At 42.9% G+C, this 11,070-nt stretch overlaps 6 non-coding genes across 6 annotated transcripts; all 6 read right to left on the reverse strand.

Moving 5' to 3' along the window:
* Positions 1-66: 66 nt before the first annotated feature.
* On the reverse strand, positions 67-140 carry trnat-ugu. Its single transcript has one exon. It is a non-coding gene; the product is annotated as a tRNA-Thr (tRNA).
* Positions 141-396: 256 nt separating this feature from the next.
* trnas-gcu lies at positions 397-481 on the reverse strand. The gene has a single exon. It is a non-coding gene; the product is annotated as a tRNA-Ser (tRNA).
* Positions 482-842: 361 nt separating this feature from the next.
* On the reverse strand, positions 843-916 carry trnat-agu. The gene has a single exon. It is a non-coding gene; the product is annotated as a tRNA-Thr (tRNA).
* A 467-nt stretch (positions 917-1,383) lies between these two features.
* Positions 1,384-1,457, reverse strand: trnat-ugu. The gene has a single exon. It is a non-coding gene; the product is annotated as a tRNA-Thr (tRNA).
* Positions 1,458-1,716: 259 nt separating this feature from the next.
* Positions 1,717-1,798, reverse strand: trnas-gcu. Its single transcript has one exon. It is a non-coding gene; the product is annotated as a tRNA-Ser (tRNA).
* Positions 1,799-2,710: 912 nt separating this feature from the next.
* Positions 2,711-2,786, reverse strand: trnat-ugu. The gene has a single exon. It is a non-coding gene; the product is annotated as a tRNA-Thr (tRNA).
* Positions 2,787-11,070: the final 8,284 nt, after the last annotated feature.

Here is an 11,070-nt window from a genome sequence, read left to right on the forward strand (position 1 = left end):
CATTTATTTCAAGTTCACTTTGCCACGTGTTCAGCAGAAAAGAAACGCAAGGAAGCAGAGCGAAGAAGGCACCGCTGAGATTCGAACTCAGGATCTCCTGTTTACAAGACAGGCGCTTTAACCAGCTAAGCCACGGCGCCCATGTCAAAAGCTCATTTGTCAAGTTTCCATTTTCACTCAGTAAAATAGAATGTTTAAGGCAGAACATTTCGATTCTAAAATATGGACTAAGATACTGCCTTTGAGCAACAGGTGTGTTATGCGGACTGAGAAAGTAACTTAAGAGGCAACCGTTCGTGCCTTTACGGAAAGCGGCTCGGAATATTTTCTTCTTGAATTTGATCTGCTGGCACAGATAGCAGCAGAAAGGATAATAGACTCTAAGATTGAAAGTCACGACAAGGGTGGGATTCGAACCCGCGCGCTGCAGAGCACAATGGATTAGCAGTCCATCGCCATCTAACCACTCGGCCACCTTGTCACGTGAGCAAAGCGATCCTTCCAGGCATTCCTCCTAAATTTAAATTCACTGATCCGTAACGCATCATTCTATGTTCTATATTTAAGTACTAACACTTCATCTACACTCATATCGTCATCAATTGTTCTGTTTCATTGCTGCCTTGCTACAGAGCAATCTGTTACACGTCGAAGACGGCAGGCAGGCTTTCACTTTTCTCTATGTCTTTCACTGGCCAAAGCAAAGAGAATAAACCTGAGAGCTGCGCTCCACCTCCGCCTTCTGCAATGAAACGGACAAAGCTAACCTGTTCCTTGCAAAGTTTCAAGGCACATCCGGAGTGCCAAGATGAAAATGAACTAGAAGCAGTATGACAAACTGCAGGCACCGCTGAGACTCAAACTCAGGATCTCCTGTTTACTAGACAGGCGCTTAAAACAACTAAGCCACGGCACCTGACGTTATGAAGAGACTCTAGCAGTGTGACGCAATACGCATAAATAGAAGTTATTATGTAACCAATGTCCACCTCTTGGTAATTCAATAACAAAAAAAAATAAAAAAAACATCTGAAATGTGAACACACTTTCAGTAACTGCAGTTCCACGATTTGAGACTTTTGTAAGGAGAGAAGTTTGCCATATGTTGTTTGAATCCAATGTTCAAAGGAAGCCCTCGAAGAAGAGAAAACGCTCACACAATCCGTGAAAAGCACAACAGACTTGATCCAGGAAAAAAGCAGTCATCTTCTTCAAAGGCACCTTAAATCATTTCTTCATCGAGGTTTTCCATTCTCTTTGTCGACTTCGATTAAGGACTTAAAATATATCAATGAAAAGGGCAAGTTTTCCACGCAGTCTTATTTCAAGTTCACTTTGTTCACGTGTTCAGCAGAAAAGAAACGCAAGGAAGCAGAGCGAAGAAGGCACTGCTGAGATTCAAGCTCAGGATCTCCTGTTTACAAGACAGGCGCTTTAACCAGCTAAGCCACGGCGCCCCATGTCAAAAGCTCATTTGTCAAGTTTCCATTTCACTCAGTAAAATAGGAATGTTTAAGGCAGAACATTTCGATTCTAAAATATGGACTAAGATACTGCCTTTGAGCAACAGGTGTTGCGCGGACTGAGAAAAGTAACTTAAGAGGCAACCGCTAAGCGCCTTTTACGGAAAGCAGCGTCGGAATATTTTCTTCTTGAATTTGATCTGCTGGCACAGATAGCAGCAGAAAGGATAATAGACTCTAAGATTGAAAGTCACGACAAGGGGGATTCGAACCCACGCGTGCAGAGCACAATGGATTAGCAGTCCATCGCCTTTAACCACTCTGGCCACCTTGTCACGCGTGAGCAACCGGCATCCTTCCAGGCATTCCTCCTAAATTTAAATTCACTGATCCGGTAACGCATCATGCCAAGCTCTATATTTAAGTACGGACACTTCATCAACACTCATATCGCCATCAATTGTTCTGTTTAATTGCTGCCTTGTTACAGAGCAATCTGTTTACACGTCACGGCAGGCAGGCTTCTCACTTTTCTATGTCTTCACTGGCCAAAGCAAAGAGAATAAAACCTGAGAGCTGCGCTCCACCTCCGCCTTCTGCAAATGAAACGGACAAAGCTAACCTGTTCCTTGCAAAGTTTCAAGGCACATCCGAAAAGCAAGATGAAAATGAACTAGAAGCAGTATGACAAACTGCAGGCACCGGGCTTGAGACTCAAACTCAGGATCTCCTGTTTACTAGACAGGCGCTTAAAACAACTAAGCTACGGCACCTGACGCTATGAAGAGACTCTAGCAGTGTGACGCCATAATGCCTAAATAGCAGAATCCATGTAACCAATGTCCACCTCTTGGTAATTCAACAATAAAAAAAAAATAAAAACATCTGAAATGTGAACACACTTTCAGTAACTGCAGTTCCACTGATTTGAGACTTTTGTAAGGAGAGAAGTTTGCCATATATGTTGTTTGAATCCAATGTTCAAAGGAAGCCCTCTGAGAAGAGAGAAAACGTTCACACAATCCGTGAAAAGCACAACAGACTTGGCGATCCAGGAAAAAAGCAGTCATCTTCTTCAAAGGCACCTTAAATCATTTCTTCATCGAGGTTTTCCATTCTCTTTGTCGACTTCGATTAAGGACTTAAAATATATCAATGAAAAAGGGCAAGTTTTCCACGCAGTCTTATTTCAAGTTCACTTTGCCACGTGTTCAGCAGAAAAGAAACGCAAGGAAGCAGAGCGAAGAAGGCACCGCTGAGATTCGAACTCTGGATCTCCTGTTTACAAGACAGGCGCTTTTAATCCAGCTAAGCCACGGCGCCCTATGCTCAAAAGCTCATTTGTCAAGTTTCCATTTCACTCAGAATAATAGAATGTTTAAGGCAGAACATTTCGATTCTAAAATATGGACTAAGATACTGCCTTTGAAGCAGGTGGTGCTGCGCGGACTGAGAAAGTAACTTAAGAGGCAACCAGCTGTGCCTTTTACGGAAAGCAGCGCTCGAATATTTTCTTCTTGAATTTGATCTGCTGGCACAGTATAGCAGCAGAAAGGATAATAGACTCTAAGATTGAAAGTCACGACAAGGGTGGGATCTGAACCCACTGCAGGCAGAGAGCACAATGGATTAGCAGTCCATCCAACCACCGGCCACCTTGTCACGTGAGCAAACGGCGATCCTTCCAGGTATTCCTCCTAAATTTAAATTCACTGATCCGGTAACGCATCATGCCAAGCTCTATATTTAAGTAACGTGACACTTCATCAACACTCATATCGTCATCAATTGTTCTGTTTAATTGCTGCCTTGTTACAGAGCAATCCTTGTTACACGTCAATGACGGCAGGCAGGCTTTCACTTCTCTCTATCTTTCAATGGCCAACGCAAAGTGAATAAAACCCTGAGAGCTGCTCTCCACCTCCGCCTCTCTGCAAATGAAACCAAGCTTAACCTGTTCCTTGTAAAGTTCTCAAGGCACATCCGAGTGGCAAGATGAAAATGAACTAGAAGCAGCAGGACAAACTGCAGGCACCGCTGAGACTCAAACTCTGGATCTCCTGTTTACTAGACAGGCGCTTAAAACAACCAAGCCACGGCACCTGATTGCTATGAAAGAGACTCTAGCAGTAGTGACGTCATACGCCTAAAAGTAGGTAAATATGTGTTCAATGTCCACCTCCTTGCACCCGCTTCAATAACAAAAAAAAATAAAAACATCTGAAATGTGAACACACTTTCAGTAACTGCAGTTCCAATGACATTTGAGACTTTTGTAGGGAGAGAAGTTTCATACATGTTGTTTGAATCCAATGTTCAAAGGAAGCCCTCGGAGAAGAGAAAACGTTCTCACAATCCGCGAAAGCACACAACAGACTTGGCATCCAGGAAAAAGCAGTCATCTTCTTCAAAGGCACCTTAAATCATTTCCTTCATCGAGGTTTTCCATTCTCTTTGTCGACTTCTGGCTAAGGACTTAAAAATACATCAATGAAAAGGGCGGGAATTTTCCCCGAATCTTATTTAAAGGGGGTTCATTTTCCCCACGTGTTCAGCAAAAAAAAGCAAAAGGGAAGAAAGTGAAAAAAAGGCCCCGCGGGATTGAACTCAGGATCTCCTTTTAAAACGGGGTTTTAAACCCAAATAACCCCGGCCCCCATGTAAAAAACTCATTTGTCAATTTTCCATTTCACTAAAAGTAAAATAGAATTTTTAAAAGGAAGAACATTCAATTCTAAAATTGGACTAAGATACTGCCTTTGAGCAACAGGTGTTGCCTTGGACTGAAAAATAACTTAAGGGGCAACCGTTGCGTTTTTTACGGGAAACAGCGTCGGAATATTTTCTTCGAATTTGATCTGCTGGCACGAAAGAAACGGGAAAGGATAATAAAACCCCCTAAGATTGAAAGCCCGAAAAGGGGGTGGGTTCGCCCCGGGTGCGGGTTACAATGGATTGATCCATCGCCTTCCCACTCGGCCACCTTGTCACGTGGGAAAACGGCGACCCTTTCCCAAGGCATTCCCCCTAAATTTAAAAATTCACTGATCGGTAACGCATCATCCCAAAGCTCTTTTTTGGTCGGACACTTCATCAACCTCATATTCATAAATTTTGTTCTTTTTTAATTTTGCCCCCTTTTGTTAGAGCAATCTAAACGTCCGGGGGCCCGGGGGCTTTCACTTTCTCTATTTTTTAAAAAAGGCCAAAGCAAAGAGAATAAAACCGGGGAAACTCCCTCCACCTCCGCCTTCTGCAATAAAACGGACAAAACTAACCTTTTCCCTTGAATTTTAAAAGGAAACCCCGGGTGCCAAGATGAAAATGAACTAGAAGCAGTATGACAAACTCGGGCCCCCGGGAGACTCAAACCCCGGGATCCCCTGTTTCTAGACAGGGTTTAAAAACAATAAGCCACGGCCCCTGGGGGTTATGAAGAGACTCTAGAAATTGTGACTCATCCCTAAATAACGGTTAACGAAACCCCAATTTTCCACCTTTTGGGGAATTCAATAACAAAAAAAAAAAAAAAAAACATCTGAAATGTAAACACACTTTCAGTAACTGAAACCCCCGATTTGAGATTTTTGAAAGGGAAAAGTTTGCCTTTGTTTTTTTGAATCCAATGTTCAAAGAGCCCTCGGAGAAGAGAAAACGTTCACAAATCCGTGAAAAGCCCCAACAGACTTGCGATCGGGAAAAAAAGCGTCATCTTCTTCAAAAGGCCCCAAATCATTTCTTCATCCGAGGTTTTCCATTTTTTTTCGACTTCGATTAAGGACTTAAAATATATCAATAAAAAGGGGGAAATTTTTTTCCCCGATTCTTATTTCAATTTCATTTTCCCGTGGGAAAAAGCGCAAACAGGCGAAGAAGGCACCGCTGGGGATTCGAACTCAGGATCCCCCTGTTTACAAGACAGGCGCTTTAACCAGCAAAGCCAGGGGCCCCCATGTAAAAGCTCATTTGTCAAGTTTCCATTCCTCAGAAAAATAGAATTTTTAAAGGAAAGAACTTTTTCGATTCTAAAATATGGATAAGATACTGCCTTTGGGCAACAGGTGTTCCCGCGGACTAAAAATAACAAGAGGCAACCTTTTGCTTTTACGGAAAAACCAGCGTCGGTTTTTCTTCTTGAATTTGATCTGCTGGCACAGAAAGCATTAAAAATAATAGACTCTAAGTTAAAAAATCCCGAAAGGGGTTGGGTTAAACCTGGCGTGCAAACTGGATTAGCAGTCCCTTCCCCTTTAAACCCCCGGCCCCCGCCACGTGGGAAAGGCGGCGATCCTTCCAGGCATTCCCCCCAAAATTTAAATTCATGACCCGGGAACCCCCTCATGCCAAGCTCTATATTTAATACGGCCCGCCATCAACACTCTTATGTCAAAAATTTTGTTCTTTTTTTAATTGCTCCCTTGTTACAGAGCAATCTTTCAAATCACGGGGCGGCGGGCCCTTTCACTTTTCTTTTTATGTCTTTCACTGGGCCAAAGCAAAGGAATAAAACCTAAAACTGCGCTCCACCTCCCCCCTTCTGAAAAAAAACGGAAAAGCAAACCTTTCCCCCCAAAAATTTTTAAAAGGCACACCCGGGTGCCAAGATAAAAATGAACTGGGAAACAGTATGACAAACTGCGGGCCCCGCTGAGACTCAAACTCAGGATCCCCTTTTACTAGGGGGGCCCCGCTTAAAACAACTAAGACGGCACCGGGCGTTATGAAGAGACTCTAGCAGTGGGGCGCCCATGCCCCCTAAATCCCCAGTTAACATGTAAAATTCCACCTCTTGGTAATTCAATAAAAAAAAAAAAAAAATAAAAAAAAAAAACACATTTTCCCAGAAACCCCTGATTCCACGTTGGGGATTTTTTGTAAGGGGGGTTTTGCCATATGTTGTTTTGAATCAATGTTCAAAGGAAGCCCTCGGAAAAAACGTTCACACAACCCTTTGGCCCAAAAAGGCTTGCGATCGGGAAAAAAAAGCAGTCATCTTCTTAAAAAGGGCACCAAATCTTTTTCTTTTCATCGGGGTTTTTCCATTCTCTTTTGCCCGACTTGATTAAGGACTTAAAATTATCAATAAAAGGGGGAAAAGGTTTTCCCCACCCCAGTCTTTTTCAATTCACTTTGCCCCCGTGTTCAGCAGAAAAGGGGGGAAGAGAGGGGGAAAAAACGCAGGATTCGAACTCAGGATCCCCCTGTTTACAAGACAGGGGCTTTAACCAGCAAAAGGGGGCCGCCCCTTTCCCAAAAACTCATTTGTAAATTTTCCAAATTTCCTCAGTAAAATAGAATGTTTAAGGCGAACTTTCGTTTTCTAAAATATGGACTAAAAACCCCCTTTTGAGCAACAATTTGCGGACTGAAAATAAAGGGAAACCCGTTCGTTTTTTGGGAAAAGCAACGTCGGAATTTTTTTCTTCTTGAATTTGATCTGCTGGCACAGATGGCGGCAGAAAGGATAATAGACTCAAAGTTGAAAGTCCGACAAGGGGGGGATTCAAACCCCCGGGCGTGCGGCACAATGGTTTAAACACCCAAAACCCCCTTTAAAACCATTTTCCGGCCCCTTGTCCCGTAAACCAAAGGCGACCCTTCCCAGGCATTCCCCCTAAATTTAAATTCACTGACCCGGAAAGCATCATCCCAACTCTATTTTTAAAAATGGGGGCCCCTTTTCACCCAACACTCATATAAATCACCCAATTGTTCTGTTTAATTGCTGCCTTGTTACAAAAGCAATCTTTTAAAACGAAAAATGACGGCAGGCAGGCTTTCACTTTCTCTATTCTTTCACTGGCCAAAGCAAAGAGAAAAAACCTGGGGTTTCGCCCCCCACCTCCCCCTTCTGAAAGAAACGGACAAAAACCTTTTCCCTTACCAATTTTCCCAAAGGCAAAAAAAGTCCAAGATGAAAATAACAAAAAAGCAGTATGAAGAAACTGGGGCCCCCTGAGACTCAAACTAAAGGATCCCCCTGTTTACTAGACAGGCCCCCAAAAACAACAAACCCCACGGCCCCCACGTTATGAAAAACTCAAAGGGTGGGGCGTCATCGCCCAAAATAACGATTAACTTTTAAAAATTTCCACCTTTTTGGTAATTCAAAAACCCAAAAAAAAAAAAAAAACATCTGAAATGTGAACACACTTTCCAGTAACTGCGGTTCCACGATTTAAAAGGATTTTTTATGGGGAAAACCTTTGTTTTTTTGAATCAATGTTCAAAGGCCCCCGGAAAAAAACGTTCACACAATCCTTGAAAAGCACAACAGATTTGCGATCCAGGAAAAAAGCAGTCCTCTTCTTCAAGGCACCCAAATTTTTTTTCTTCCCGGGTTTTCCATTCTCTTTTTCGACCGTTTAAAGGGAATTTAAAATAAAACCAATAAAAAAGGGCAAGTTTTCCACGATCTTATTTCAAAGTTCATTTTGCCACGTGTTCAGCAGAAAAGCCCCAAGGAACCCAAGGCGAAAAAGGCCCCGTTTAAGGATTGAACTCGGGGATCCCCTGTTTACAAGAAAAGGCCCCAAAGCTAAGCCCGGCCCCCCAAATGTAAAACTCATTTGTCAATTTTCCCATTTCATAGGAAAAATTTGGAATTTTAAAAGGCAGAACATTTCGATTCAAAAATTGGACAAATACTGCCTTTGAGCAACAAGGTTTTTTGGCCGGACTGAAAAAGGGTTTTAAAGGGGCAACCGTTGCGTTTTTTAAAAAGGGCAGGGGTGGGAATATTTTCTTCTTGAATTTGATCTGCTGGCACGAAAGCAGCGAAAGGATAATAGACCCCTGGATTGAAAGTCCCGAGGGGGGTTTGGGTTTCCAAAACCCGCGGTGCAAAACACAATGGATTAGCAGCCCAATTCCCTTAAAACCCCTTTGGGCCACCTTGTAAAGTGGGGAAAGCGGGGGCCCTTTCCCAGGCATTCCCCCTAAATTTAAATTCACTGATCCGGTAACGAAATCATGCCAAGCTCTATTTTTAAAATACGGACACTTCATCCCCACTTCGTCATCAATTGTTCTTTTTTAATTGCTGCCTTGTTACAAAACTCTGTTACCGTCCCCCGGCGGCAGGCAGGTTTTCCCTTTTCTTATGTCTTTCCCCGGCCAAAGCAAAGGGAAAAAACCTGAGACCCCTGCGCTCCACCTCCCCCCTTCCAATGAAACGGACAAAGCTAACCTGTTCCTTCCAAAGTTTAAAGGGACACCCGAGTCCAAAGATGAAAATAAACCCTTAAACAGTATGACAAACTGCGGGCCCCGCTGAGACTCAAACTCAGGATCCCCCTGTTTACTAACAGGCGCAAAACAACTAAGCCAGGGCCCGGGCGTTATGGGAGACTCTAGAAGTGGGGCGTCATCCCCTGTCCGATTAACATTAACCAATGCCCCCTCTTGGTTTCAATAACAAAAAAAAAAAAAAAAAAAAAAACATCTGAAATGTAACACATTTTCCCGTAACTGCGGTTTCCCACGATTTGAGACTTTTGAAAGGGGAAAAGTTTGCCATATTTTTTTTGAATCCAATTTTTCAAAAAGCCCTCGGAAAAAAACGTTCACACAAATCCGTGAAAAGCACAACAGATTTGCGATCCAGGAAAAAAGGGGTCATCTTCTTCAAAGGCCCCTTTAAAATCTTTTTTCTTCATCGGGGTTTTCCCAAAATTTTTTTTTTGTCGACCCGATTAAGGACTTAAAAATATCAATGAAAAGGGCAAGTTTCCCGCGGTCTTATTTCAAGTTCACTTTTTCCTGTTCAGCAAAAAAAGCATGGGGAAAAAGAAAGGCCGGGGGCACGCTGAGATTCGAACTCGGATCTCCTGTTTCCCAAGACAGGCCTTTAACCAGCAAAACCCACGGCCCCCCATGTCAAAAACTCTTTTTGTCAATTTCCATTTCCCCCAGTAAAATAGAATTTTAAGGAAAGAACTTTTTCGATTCAAAAAATATGGACTAAGATACTGTTTTGGAGCAAAAAGGTGTTCCCCCGGACTGAAAAGTAACTTAAAAGGCAACCGTTGCGTCTTTTACGGAAAACAGCGTGGAATATTTTCTTTTGAATTTGATCTCCCTGGCACGAAAGCAGGCAAAAGGTTTGTAGACTCTAAGATTGAAAAAGCCCGAAAAAGGGTGGGATTCAAACCCCCACGTCAGAGCAAAATGGTTTAAACCAGTCCATCGCCTTAACCACTCCCCCACCTTGTCACGTAAAACCAAGCGGCGACCCTTTCCCAAAACATTCCCCCAAAAATTTAAAATTCCCCACGATCCGGAAACGCAGTGCCAAGCTCTATATTTAAGTACGGACACTTCATCAACACTCATTCGTCATCAATTGTTCTTTTTTAATTGCTGCCTTGTTCGGAAAATTTTGCTCAGGGCCCGGCGGGCGGGCTTTACTTTTCTTTCTTTCACGGGCCCAAAGCAAGGGAATAAAACCTGAGAGCCCGCTCCCCCTCCGCCTTCTGAAATAAACGGACAAAGCAAACCCTTTCCCTTTTCCCAAAAGTTTAAAGGGGCCACCCGGGGTCCAAGATGAAAATGAACTAGAAGCAGTAGCAAATTGAAAAAGGCACCGCTGAGACTCAAACTCAAGTTCTCCTTTTTCCCTAAAACAACCCAAAACAACTAAACGGCACCGGGCGTTAAAAAAGACTCTAGCAGTGTGACGTCATCGCCAAAAACAGTTAACATGTAACCAATTTCCACCTCTTGGAAAAATTCAATAACAAAAAAAAAAAAAAAAAAAAAACATCTAAATGTAACCCCACTTTCATTAACTGAAATTCCCACGATTTGAGACTTTTTGGGGGAGAAAGTTTCCATATGTTGTTTAATCAATGTTAAAAAATTTCGGAAAGAAAACGTTCACACAACCCGTGAAAAGCACAACAAAACTTGCGACCCGGGAAAAAAGCAGTCATCTTCTTCAAAGGCACCTTAAATCATTTCTTCACCGGGGGCCTTTCCCTCTTTTTTTTGGAACTTGATTAAGGACTTAAAATATACCCAATGAAAAGGGCAATTTTTCCCCGCAGTCTTATTTAAAGTTCACTTTGCCACGTGTTCAGCGAAAAAAAAGGGCCGCAAGGAAGCAGGCAAAGGGCCCCGCTGAGATTGAACTCAGGATCCCCTTTGTTTACAAGCCCGGGCCCTTTAAACCCAAAAAGCAAGCCAGGGCCTTTTGCCAAAAACTCTTTTGGGTAAAGTTTCCTTTTCACTCAGAAAAATGGAATTTTTAAAAAGGCCAAAATTTTTCGATTCTAAAATATGGACAAAGTTTGCCTTTGAGCAACAGGTTTTTTGTAGGGACTGAAAAGTAACAAGGGGCAACCTTTTCGTCTTTTAAAAGAAGGTGGGAATATTTTCTTCTTGAATTTGATCTGCGGGCCAAAAATGGCGGCGAAAGGATTGGACTCAAAGATTGAAAGCCCACGAAAAGGGGTGGGATTAAACCCCGCAGCGTGCGGGCACAATGGTTAGATCCATCCCCTTTTTCCACCCCCCCTTGTCCATTGAAAAACGGGGGCCCCTTCAGGCATTCCCCAAAATTTTAAAAATTCCCGCATCCGGGGGCCCCTTTTGCCAAGCTCTTTTT

Source organism: Polypterus senegalus, unplaced genomic scaffold (assembly GCF_016835505.1).
Source record: "Polypterus senegalus isolate Bchr_013 unplaced genomic scaffold, ASM1683550v1 scaffold_4456, whole genome shotgun sequence".
Lineage (NCBI taxonomy): Eukaryota > Metazoa > Chordata > Cladistia > Polypteriformes > Polypteridae > Polypterus > Polypterus senegalus.